Source organism: Stenella coeruleoalba (genome assembly GCF_951394435.1).
Source record: "Stenella coeruleoalba genome assembly, chromosome: 21".
Taxonomy (NCBI): Eukaryota; Metazoa; Chordata; class Mammalia; order Artiodactyla; family Delphinidae; genus Stenella; species Stenella coeruleoalba.
In genome coordinates this window covers 1681981-1694397 of record NC_137167.1, presented here as the reverse complement: position 1 = coordinate 1694397, position 12417 = coordinate 1681981, and the positions used below count along the sequence as shown (strand labels likewise).

The following is a 12417-nucleotide window of genomic DNA, read 5'->3' as shown; positions in this document are numbered from 1 at the left end:
AATAAAATTTTAAGTGAATAGTACAGTATTATAAACTTTATAAGCACCATGTTGTACAGTAGATCTGTAGAAACTTTCCGTCTTGCATGACAAACAATACCCCATGAACAGCAGTTCTCCCATTTCCCCCTCTCCCCAACCCCTAGCAACCACCTTTCTACTCTCTGTTTTTTTAAGTTTGGCTCTCAGATACTTCACGTAAATGGCAACAAGCAGTGTTTGTCCTTCTGTGACTGGCTGATTTCACTTAACGTAAAAGGTTCATCCATGTTACAGCATATGACAGGATTTTCCTCTTTTTTATGACTGAACAATATTCCATTGTTTACTTCATTTTCTTTTTCCATTCATTCGTCCATGGACATTTATGTTGTTTCCACCTCTTGGTTATTGTGAACAATACTGCAGTGAACATGGTGTGCAGATATGTCTTTGAGATCCTGATTTCAGTTCCCAGAAGTGGAATTGCTGGATCATATGATAGTTCTACTTTAAATTTTTTGAAGAACCTCTATATTGTTTTCCACAGTGGCTGAATCATTTTAAATTTACACCAACAATGCACAGGAGTTCCAATTTCTCCAAATGCATGTCAACATGTGTTATTTTCTGGGTTGTTTTAAAAAAAATATTTTTTAATAATGGCCATACTAACAGGCATGAGATGATACTTCCTTGTGATTTTGATTTACATTTTCCTGACAATTAGTGATGATGAGCATTTTTTCATATCCCTGTTGACCATATGTGTGTTGTCTGTGGAGAAATGTTTATTCAGATCCTTTGACCATTTTTTAATCAGGTTATTTGGGTTTTTTGCTATTGAGTTTAGGAATTCCTTATATATTTTGAATATTAATCCCTTATCATATATGTGGTTTTCAGGTATTTTCTCCCATTCTGTAAGTGGCCTTTTCACTCTCTTGATTGTTTCCTTTGTTGTGCAGAAGCTTTTTAGTTTTACATAATCCCGTTTCTCTATTTTTGTTTTTGTTACCTGTTGTTTTGGTGTGTATCCAAGAAATCATTGCCAATGTAACTGCCAAGAAGCTTTTCCTCTGTGGTTTCTTCTAGGAGTTTCATAGTTTCAAAGCTTAAACATTTAAATCCGTGATGAGTTGACTTTTGTGTATGGTGTATGTTAAGGATGAACTTGCATTCTTTTTCACATGGACATCCAGTTTTCCTAGTACTATTTGTTGAGGAGATTATCTTTTCTCCTTTGTGTTCTTTTGGGACCCTGTGGAAGATCAGTTGATGGGATTGTTTCTGGGCTGTCTATTCTGTTACATTGGACTACATGTATGTCTTCATACCACTACCATAATTTTTTGATTACTATGGCTTTGAAATATGTTTAGAAATGGAGAAGTGTGAGGATTCTAAATTTGTTATTCTTTCTCAATATCATTTGGAGCATTCAGGATCCTTTGTAGTTCCATATGAATTGTGAAGGTGAATTTTTCAGTTTCTGCAAAAACTACCATTGGGATTTTGATAAGGATTACATTGAATCTGTAGGTGACTTTGGATAGTATGGGCATTTTGATAATATAAAGTCTTCCAATCCATGAACATAGGATGTCTTTCCATTTATTTGCGTCTTTAAATTCTATCAGCAGTGTTTTGTACTTTTTATTATATAAGTTTTTCACTCCCTTTATTAAGTTTATTCCTAAAGTATTTTATTGTGTTTGATTCTGTTGTAAATGGAATTGTTTTCTTAATTTCCTTTTTGGATTGTTCATCATTAGTTTATAGAAATGCAACTGATCTTTACACGTTGACTTTTGTATCCTGCAACTTTGCTGAATTTATTTCTTAGTTCTAACAGTTCTTTTGTGTAATCTTTAGAGTTTTCTGTATTTAAGGTCATGGAATTTGTAAACAAAGATAATTTTACTTTTTCCTTTCCTGTTTAGATGTCTTTAATTATTTTTTCTTCTTGATGGCTGGGCTAGGACTTCAGTACTATGTTGAATAGAAATGCCAAGAGTGGGCATTTTTGTCTTGTTTCTTTTCTTAAAGAAAAAGCCTTCAGTTTTTCACCATTGAGTATGATGTTAGCTGTGGGCTTTTTATATATGATTTTTATTATAGTGAAGTAATTTCTTTTTATTCCTAGTTTGTAGAATGTTTTTATCATGTGAAAGGTTGTTGAATTTTTATTAAATGCTTTTTCTGCATCTATTGAGATGATCATGTGATTTGTAACATTTGTTATGTTAATGTGGTTTATCATACTAGTTAATTTTCATAAGTTGAAGCATTCTTGCATTCCAGGGGTAAATCCCAGTTGGTCATGGTGTATGCACCTTTCTTTTTTTTTTTTTTTTTTTTTTTTTTTTTTGCGGTACGCGGGCCTCTCACTGCTGTGGCCTCTCCCGTTGTGGAGCACAGGCTCCGGACGCGCAGGCTCAGCGGCCATGGCTCACAGGCCCAGCCGCTCCGTGGCATGTGGGATCCTCCCAGACCGGAGAGGACCCGTGTCTCCTGCATTGGCAGGTAGACTCTCAACCACTGCACCACCTGGGAAGCCCCTGCACCTTTCATAATATGATGTTGGATTTGGTTTGCTGATATTTCATTGTGGATTTTTGAGTCTATATTCATCAGAGATATGGCCTGTAGTTTTCTTTTCTTGTAGTATCTTTTTCTGGTTTTGGTATCAAGCTAATGCTGGCCTCATGAAATGATTTTAGAAGTGTTCCCTCCTCTTGAATATTTTATAAGAATTTGAGAAGGATTGGCGTTAATTCTTTAAGAGTTGGGTAGAATTTACTTGTGAGGCTGAATGGTCCTCGACTTTTCTTTGTTGGGAGGTTTTTGATTACTGATTTAATCTACATGCTAGTTATAGGTCTATTCTGATTTTTATTCATAATTCAGTTTTAGCAAATTGTGTTTCTAGGGATTTATCCATTTTTTCTAGATTGTCCAATTTGTTGGTGTATAATTGTTCATAGTTGTTTCTTATAATATTTTTATTTCTCTGACATTAGTTGTAATGTCTCATCTTTCATTTCTGATTTTACTTATTTGAGTCTTCTCTCTGTTTTCCTTAGTAGTCTAGTTAAAGGATTGTCAATGTTATTATTTTCAAAAAACCAACTCTTAATTTCAATGATTTTTTTCCCTCTACTGTTTTTCTGATCTCTATTTCATATGTCTGTACTAATCTTTATTTTTTGAGGGAAGTGAATTTTATTTGAGCTGCTGGCGTTTTGAAGATTTACTCTTTTCTTCTATTACAAATAGGTTTTTAAGACAACTAAGGAGAGATTATCACCCTTGAGGTATGATACTAAAATTAGTGTTTTCACATCTAAGACATTATTACTTATAAGTCAGTCAAAATTACTGCTATTTAATTTTTTTTTTATTTTAGCACATAAAGATAGGTTTTTGTTTTTAGGACAAATTATCTCAAATGCTTGTTTTAAAAATGTAGTTCTTTTTTTTAAATTTATTTATTTTAGTTATTTATATTTGGCTGCACTGGGTCTTCATTGCTGCTCGTGGGCTCTCTCTTGCTGCAGCAAGCGGGGGCCACTCTTCATTGTGGTGTGCAGGCTTCTCATTGCAGTGGTCTCTCCCATTGCAGAACACGGGCTCTTGGCACGCGGGCTTCCGTAGTTGTGGCACGTGAGCTCAGCAGCTGTGGCCCACAGGCTCCAGAGCGTAGGCTCAGCAGCTGTGGCACACGGGCCCAGCTGCTCCGCCGCATGAGGGATCTTCCCAGACCAGGGCTCAAACCCACGTCCCCTGCATTGGCAGGCGGGCTCTCAGTCACTGTGCCACCAGGGAAGCCCAAAAATATAGTTCTACTTTGTACCAAACTTGAAATATTTAGCAAAAATTAGCATCATGATCAGTATTCCAGCTTATGTCTTCAGAATTTCACAGTTGATGCAAAATGTTTATTATTTTTCTTATTGTTATGTTGATATGAATCCTTTATGTATGTAAAGTCCACTTGCTAACAAGGGCTACACTGAAGCTATGTAAACTCCCTAATAATTGGATCTGTGTCCTAGCATGTGGCACACCAACATTTTAAAAAAGGGTCTCTGAGCAACTTTGACGAATATTGTTTGCTATCTTGTTTTTTTGAGGTTCTTCTCCCATTTATTTTTTTTTTTTTAATTTAAGTATAACTGACCTACAACACTATGTTAGTTTCTAGTACACAACATAGTGATTCGATATTTTTTATATATTACAAAATGAACACCACAATAAGTCTAGTTACTGTCTGTCACCATATAAAGTTATTATATTATTATTAACTGTATTCCCCATGCTGTACATTTAATCCTTGTGACTCATTTATTTGGTGACAAAAGTGTGTAGCTCTTAATCTCCCTCACCTATTTTATTCACTCCTCCACCCTCCTTTCTCTGGCAACCACTTGTTTGTATTCTGTATCTATGACTCTTTCTGTTTTGTTATGTTTGTTTTGTTTTTTAAATTGTACATGCAAGTGAAATCATGTGGTGTTTGTCTTTCTCTGACTTATTTCACTTAGCATAATAACCTCTAGGTCCATCCATGTTATTGCAAGTGGCAAGATTTCATTCTTTTCTTTGCTGAGTAATATTCTGTTATAAATGTATATATGCCACATTCATCTATCAGTGGACATTTAGGTTGCTTCCATATCTTGGCTATTGTAAATAATGCTGCAATGAACATAGGGGTGCATGAATCATTTTAAAATAGCATTTTTGTTTTCTTCAGAAAAATACCCAGAAATGGAATTGCTGGATCTTATGGTAGTTCTGTTTTGTAAATTTTGAGGGACATCCAAACTGTTTTCCATAGTGGCTGCACCAGTTTACATTCCTGCCAACAGTGCACAAGGATTCCTATCTCCACATCCTTGCCAACACATTGTTTATTGTCTTTTGGATTACAGCCATTCTGACAGGTATGATGTAATATCTCATTGTAGTCTTGATTTGCATTTCCCTGATGATTAGTGATGTTGAGCATGTTTTCATCCATCTGTTGGCCATTTGTGTCTTCTTTGGAAAATGTCTATTTAAGTCCTCTGCCCATAATTTCATCAGCTTGTTTTATTTTGTTTTGATGTTGAATTATATGCAACCTTTGTATATTTAGGATATTAACCCCTTATCAGATATTATTGCTTCAGGGAACTTCTCTGATTTAGTAGACTGTCTTTTCATTTTATTATTAGTTTTCTTAATTGTGCAAAAGTTTTTTCGTTTGATGTAGTGCCATTTGTTTATTTTTGCATTTCTTTCCCTTGCCTGAGGAGATGTATCCAAAAAATATTGCTTAGACCAATGTCAAAGAGCATACTGCCTGTGTTTTCTTCTAGGAATTCTATGATTTTACATCTTCCATTCAAGTCTTTAACCCATTTTGAGTTTATTTTTTATAGGTTGTGAGAAAGTAGTCCAGTTTAATTCTTTGGAATGTAACTGTCCAGTTTTCCCAGCAACATTTATTGAAGAAGCACTCTTTTCCCATCTTTTCCCTAGGTTTATTCTGAGATATTTATCCTTTTTGTTGCAATTGTTAATGGGATTGTTTTCTTTCTATTAGTTTGTTGTTAGTGTAAAGAAACACAAAATTTCTTTTGTATCTTGTAACTTTACTGAATTAATTTATTAGTTCTAATAGTTTTTTGTTGTCATCTTTAGGATTTTCTAAATACAGTGTCATCTGCAAACTGTGACTTTTACTTCCTCCTTTCCAGTTTGGATGCCTTGTATTTCTTTTTCTTGCCTGATTGCTATGGCTAGCGCTTCCAGTCCTATGTTGAATAAAAGTGGCAATAGTGGCCATTGTTGTCTTGTTCCTGATTCTAGAAGAAATGCTTTCAGCTTTTCACAGTTGATAATGATATTGGCTATAGGTTTGTCATATGTGGCTTTTATTAGGTTGAGGTATGTTCTGTCCGTACCCACTTTGTTGAAAGTTTTTATTACAAATGGACGTTGAATTTTGTCAGAAGCTTTTTCTGCATCTATTGAGATGGTCATGAGTTTTATTCTTCAGTTTGTTACTGTGGTGTATCATTGATTGTTTTGTGGATATTGAACCATCCTTGCATCCTAGAATAAATTCCACTTAATTGTGGTGTATGATCTTTTAATGTATTTTTGAATTCAATTTGCCAATATTTTGTTGAGGATTTTTGTATCTATGTTCAGTGGGGATAGTAACCTACAGTTTTCTTTTTTTTTTTTAACATCTTTATTGGGATATAATTGCTTTACAATGGTGTGTTAGTTTCTGCCCCATAACAAATTGAATCAGTTATACATATACATATGTTCCCATATCTCTTCCCTCTTGCATCTCCCTCCCTCCCACCCTCCCTATCCCACCCCTCCAGGCGGTCACAAAGCACCGAGCCGATATCCCTGTGCCATGCGGCTGCTTCCCACTAGCTATCTACCTTACGTTTGTTAGTGTGTATATGTCCATGACTCTCTCTCGCCCTGTCACAGCTCACCCTTCCCCCTCCCCATATCCTCAAGTCCATTCTCCAGTAGGTCTGTGTCTTTCTTCCTGTCTTACCCCTAGGTTCTTCATGACATTTTTCTTTTCTTCTTAAATTCCATATATATGTGTTAGCATACGGTATTTGTCTTTTTCTTTCTGACTTACTTCACTCTGTATGACAGACTCTAGGTCTATCCACCTCATTACAAATAGCTCAATTTTGTTTCTTTTTATGGCTGAGTAATATTCCATTGTATATATGTCCCACATCTTCTTTAGCCATTCATCCGATGATGGGCACTTAGGTTGTTTCCATCTCCGGGCTATTGTAAATAGAGCTGCAATGAACATTTTGGTACATGACTCTTTTTGAATTTTGGTTTTCTCAGGGTATATGCCCAGTAGTGGGATTGCTGGGTCATATGGTAGTTCTATTTGTAGTTTTTTAAGGAACCTCCATACTGTTCTCCATAGTGGCTGAACCAATTCACATTCCCACCAGCAGTGAAAGAGTGTTCCCTTTTCTTCACACCCTCTCCAGCATTTATTGTTTCTAGATTTTTTGATGATGGCCATTCTGACCAGTGTGAGATGATATCTCATTGTAGTTTTGATTTGCATTTCTCTAATGATTCTTGATGTTGAGCATTCTTTCATGTGTTTGTTGGCAGTCTGTATATCTTCTTTGGAGAAATGTCTGTTTAGGTCTTCTGCCCATTTTTGGATTGAGTTGTTTGTTTTTTTGTTATTGAGCTGCATGAGCTGCTTGTAAATTTTGGAGATTAATCCTTTGTCAGCTGTTTCATTTGCAAATATTTTCTCCCATGCTAAGGGTTGTCTTTTGGTCTTGTTTATGGTTTCCTTTGCTATGCAAAAGCTTTGAGGTTTCATTAGGTCCCATTTGTTTATTTTTATTTTTATTTCCATTTCTCTAGGAGGTGGGTCAGAAAGGATCTGGCTGTGATTTGTATCATAGAGTGTTCTGCCTATGTTTTCCTCTAAGAGTTTGATAGTTTCTGGCCTTACATTTAGGTCTTTAATCCATTTTGAGCTTATTTTTGTGTATGGTATTAGGGAGTGATCTAATCTCATACTTTTACATGTATCTGTCCAGTTTTCCTAGCACCACTTATTGAAGAGGCTGTCCTTTCTCCACTGTACATTCCTGCCACCTTTATCAAAGATAAGGTGTCCATATGTGCGTGGGTTTATCTCTGGGCTTTCTATCCTTTTCCATTGATCTGTCTTTCTGTTTTTGTGCCAGTACCATACTGTCTTGATTACTGTAGCTTTGTAGTAGAGTCTGAAGTCAGGGAGCCTGATTCCTCCAGCTCCTTTTTTCGTTCGCAAGATTGCTTTGGCTATTCGGGGTCTTCTGTGTTTCCATACAAATTGCAAAATTTTTTGTTCTAGTTCTGTGAAAAATGCCAGTGGTAGTTTGATAGGGATTGCATTGAATCTATAGATTGCTTTGGGTAGTAGAGTCATTTTCACAATGTTCATTCTTCCAATCCAAGAACATGGTATATTTCTCCATATATTTGTATCATCTTTAATTTCTTTCATCAGTGTCTTATAATTTTCTGCATACAGGTCTTTTGTCGCCTTAGGTAGGTTTATTCCTAGATATTTTATTCTTTTTGTTGCAATGGTAAATGGGAGTGTTTTCTTGATTTCACTTTCAGATTTTTCATCATTAGTATATAGGAATGCCAGAGATTTCTGTGCATTAATTTTGTATCCTGCCACTTTACCAAATTCATTGTTTAGCTCTAGGAGTTTTCCGGTAGCACCTTTAGGATTCTCTATGTATAGGATCATGTCATCTGCAAACAGTGACAGCTTTACTTCTTCTTTTCCGATTTGGATTCCTTTTATTTCCCTTTCTTCTCTGATTGCTGTGGCTGAAACTTCCAAAACTATGTTGAATAAGAGTGGTGAGAGTGGGCAACCTTGTCTTGTTCCTGATCTTAGTGGAAATGCTTTCAGTTTTTCACCATTGAGGATGATGTTGGCTGTGGGCTTGTCATATATGGCCTTTATTATGTTGAGGAAAGTTCCCTCTATGCCTACTTTCTGCAGGGTTTTTATCATACATGGGTGTTGAATTTTGTCGAAAGCTTTCTCTGCATCTATTGAGATGATCATATGGTTTTTCTCCTACAATTTGTTAATATGGTTTATCACATTGATAGATTTGCATATATTGGAGAATCCTTGCATTCCTGGAATAAACCCTACTTGATCATGGTGTATGATCCTTTTAATGTGCTGTTGGATTCTGTTTGCTAGTATTTTGTTGAGGATTTTTGCATCTATGTTCATCAGTGATATTGGCCTGTAGTTTTCTTTCTTTGTGACATCCTTGTCTGGTTTTGGTATCAAGGTGATGGTGGCCTCGTAGAAGGAGTTTGGGAGTGTTCCTCCCTCTGCTATATTTTGGAAGAGTTTGAGAAGGATAGGTGTTAGCTCTTCTCTAAATGTTTGATAGAATTCGCCTGTGAAGCCATCTGGTCCTGGGCTTTTGTTTGTTGGAAGATTTTTAATCACAGTTTCAATTTCAGTGCTTGTGATTGGTCTGTTCATATTTTCTATTTCTTCCTGATTCAGTCTTGGCAGGTTGTGCATTTCTAAGAATTTGTCCATTTCTTCCAGATTGTCCATTTTATTGGCATAGAGTTGCTTGTAGTAATCGCTCATGATCTCTTTTATTTCTGCAGTGTCAGTTGTTACTTCTCCTTTTTCATTTCTAATTCTGTTGATTTGAGTCTTCTCCCTTTTTTTCTTGAAGAGTCTGGCTAGTGGTTTATCTATTTTGTTTATCTTCTCAAAGAACCAGCTTTTAGTTTTATTGATCTTTGCAATTGTTTCCTTCATTTCTTTTTCATTTATTTCTGATCTGATTTTTATGATTTCTTTCCTTCTGCTAGCTTTGGGGTTTTTTTGTTCTTCTTTCTCTAACTGCTTGAGGTGCAAGGTTAGGTTGTTTATTCGAGATGTTTCCTGCTTCTTAAGGTGGGCTTGTATTGCTATTTACTTCCCCCTTAGAACTGCTTTTGCTGCATCCCATAGGTTTTGGGTCATTGTGTCTCCATTGTCATTTGTTTCTAGGTATTTTTTTATTTCCTCTTCGATTTCTTCAGTGATCACTTCATTATTAAGTAGTGTATTGTTTAGCCTCCATGTGTTTGTATTTCTTACAGATCTTTTCCTGTAATTGATATGTAGTCTCATGGCGTTGTGGTCAGAAAAAATACTTGATATAATTTCAATTTTCTTAAATTTACCAAGGCTTGATTTGTGACCCAAGATATGATCTATCCTGGAGAATGTTCCATGAGCACTAGAGAAAAATGTGTATTCTGTTGTTTTTGGATGGAGTGTCCTATAAATATCAATTAAGTCCATCTTGTTTAATGTATCATTTAAAGCTTGTGTTTCCTTATTTATTTTCATTTTGGATGATCTGTCCATGGGTGAAAGTCCATAGTAGGGGTGTTAATGTCCCCTACTATGAATGTGTTACTGTCGATTTCCCCTTTTATGGCTGTTAGTATTTGCCTTATGTATTGAGGTGCTCCTATGTTGGGTGCATAAATATTTACAATTGTTATATCTTCTTCTTGGATCGATCCGTTGATCATTATGTAGTGTCCTTCTTTGTCTCTTCTAATAGTCCTTATTTTAAAGTCTATTTTGTCTGATATGAGACTTGCTACTCCAGCTTTCTTTTGGTTTCCATTTGCATGGAGTATCTTTTTCCTTCCCCTTACTTTCAGTCTGTATGTGTCTCTAGGTCTGAAGTGGGTCTCTTGTAGACAGCATATATAAGGGTCTTGTTTTTGTATCCATTCAGCCAATCTGTGTCTTTTGGTGGGAGCATTTAGTCCATTTACATTTAAGGTAATTATTGATATGTATGTTCCCATTCCCATTTTCTAAATTGTTTTGGGTTCATTATTATAGGTGTTTTCCTTCTCTTGTGTTTCTTGTCTAGAGAAGTTCCTTTAGCATTTGTTGTAAAGCTGGTTTGGTGGTGCTGAACTCTCTCAGCTTTTGCTTGTCTGTAAGGTTTTAATTTCTCCATCAAATCTCAATGAGATCCTTGCTGGGTAGAGTAGTCTTGGCTGCAGGTTTTTCTCCTTCATCACTTTCAGTATGTCCTGCCACTCCCTTCTGGCTTGTAGGGTTTCTGCTGAGAGATCAGCTGTTAACCTTATGGGGATTCCCTTGTGTGTTATTTGTTGTTTTTCCTTTGCTGCTTTAATATGCTTTCTTTGTATTTAATTTTTGACAGTTTGATTAATATGTGTCTTGGAGTATTTCTCCTTGGATTTATCCTGTATGGGACTCTCTGTGCTTCCTGGACTTGATTAACTGTTTCCTTTCCCATATTAGGGAAGTTTTCAACTATAATCTCTTCAAATATTTTCTCAGTCCCTTTCTTTTTCTCTTCTTCTTCTGGAACCCCTATAATTCAAATGTTGGTGCGTTTAATGTTGTCCCAGAGGTCTCTGAGACTGTCTTCAGTTTTTTTCATTCTTTTTTCTTTATTCTGCTCTGCAGTAGTTATTTCCAGTATTTTATCTTCCAGGTCACTTATCCATTCTTCTGCCTCAGTTATTCTGCTGTTGATCCCATCTAGAGTACTTTTAATTTCATTTATTGTGTTGTTCATCGTTGCTTGTTTCATCTTTATTTCTTCTAGGTCCTTGTTAAATGTTTCTTGCATTTTGTTCATTCTATTTCCAAGATTTTGGATCATCCTTACTATCATTATTCTGAATTCTTTTTCAGGTAGACTGCCTATTTCCTCTTCATTTGTTAGGTCTGGTGTGTTTTTATCTTGCTCCTTCATCTGCTGTGTGTTTTTCTGTCTTCTCATTTTGCTTATCTTACTGTGTTTGGGGTCTCCTTTTTGCAGGCTGCAGGTTCGCAGTTCCCGCTGTTTTTGATGTCTGTCTCCAGTGGCTAAGGTTGGTTTAGTGGGTTGTGTAGGCTTCCTGGTGGAGGGGACTAGTGCCTGTGTTGTGGTGGATGAGGCTGGATCTTGTCTCTGTAGTGGACAGGTTCACGTCTGGTGGTGTGTTTTGGGGTGTCTGTGGCCTTATTATGATTTTAGGCAGCCTCTCTGCTAATGGGTGGGGTTGTGTTCCTGTTTTGCTAGTTGTTTGGCATAGGTTGTCCAGCACTGTAGCTTGCTGGTCGTTGAGTGAAGCTGGGTGCTGGTGTTAAGATGGAGGTCTCTGGGAGATTTTTGCCGTTTGATATTATGTGGAGCTGGGAGGTCTCTTGTGGACCAGTGTCCTGAAGTTGGCTCTCCTACCTCAGTGGCAGAGCCCTGACTCCTGGCTGGAGCACCAAGAGCCTTTCATCCACACGGCTCAGAATAAAAGGGAGAAAAAGTAGACAGAATTAGTAGAAGTATGAAGAAAGAAAGAAGGAAAGGAGGGAAGGAAGGAAGGAAGGAAGGAAGGAGGAAAGAAAGAAAGAAGGAAGGAAAGAAGGAAAGAAAGGAGGGAGGGAGGGAGGAAGGAGGGAAAGAAGGAAAAAAGACAGAAAGAAAGAAGATACAGTAAAATAAAATAAAGTATAGTAAAGTTATTGAATTAAAAAATACTTATTTAAAAAAAAAAAAGGGACGGATAGAACCTTAGGACAAATGTTGGAAGCAAAGCTATACAGACAAAATCTTACACAGAAGCATACACATACACCCTCACAAAAAGAGGTAAAGGGGAAAAAAATCATAAATCTTGCTCTCAGAGACCACCTCCTCAATTTGGGATGATTCGTTGTCTAAAGGAGGGAAGGAAAGAAAGAAAGAAAGAAAGAAAGAAAGAAAGAAAGAAAGAAAGAAAGAAAGAAAGAAAGAAAGAAAGAAAGAAAGAAAGAAAAGTATAATAAAGTAATTAAAATTAAGAAAAAAATTTTTT

General features: G+C 36.3%; 1 protein-coding gene across 11 annotated transcripts in view; it reads left to right on the top strand.

Annotated features, from left to right (window-relative positions):
- Positions 1-12417, top strand: part of PSD3 (pleckstrin and Sec7 domain containing 3) — a 669219-nt gene that overhangs the window by 490698 nt on the left and 166104 nt on the right. The window lies entirely within an intron of this gene.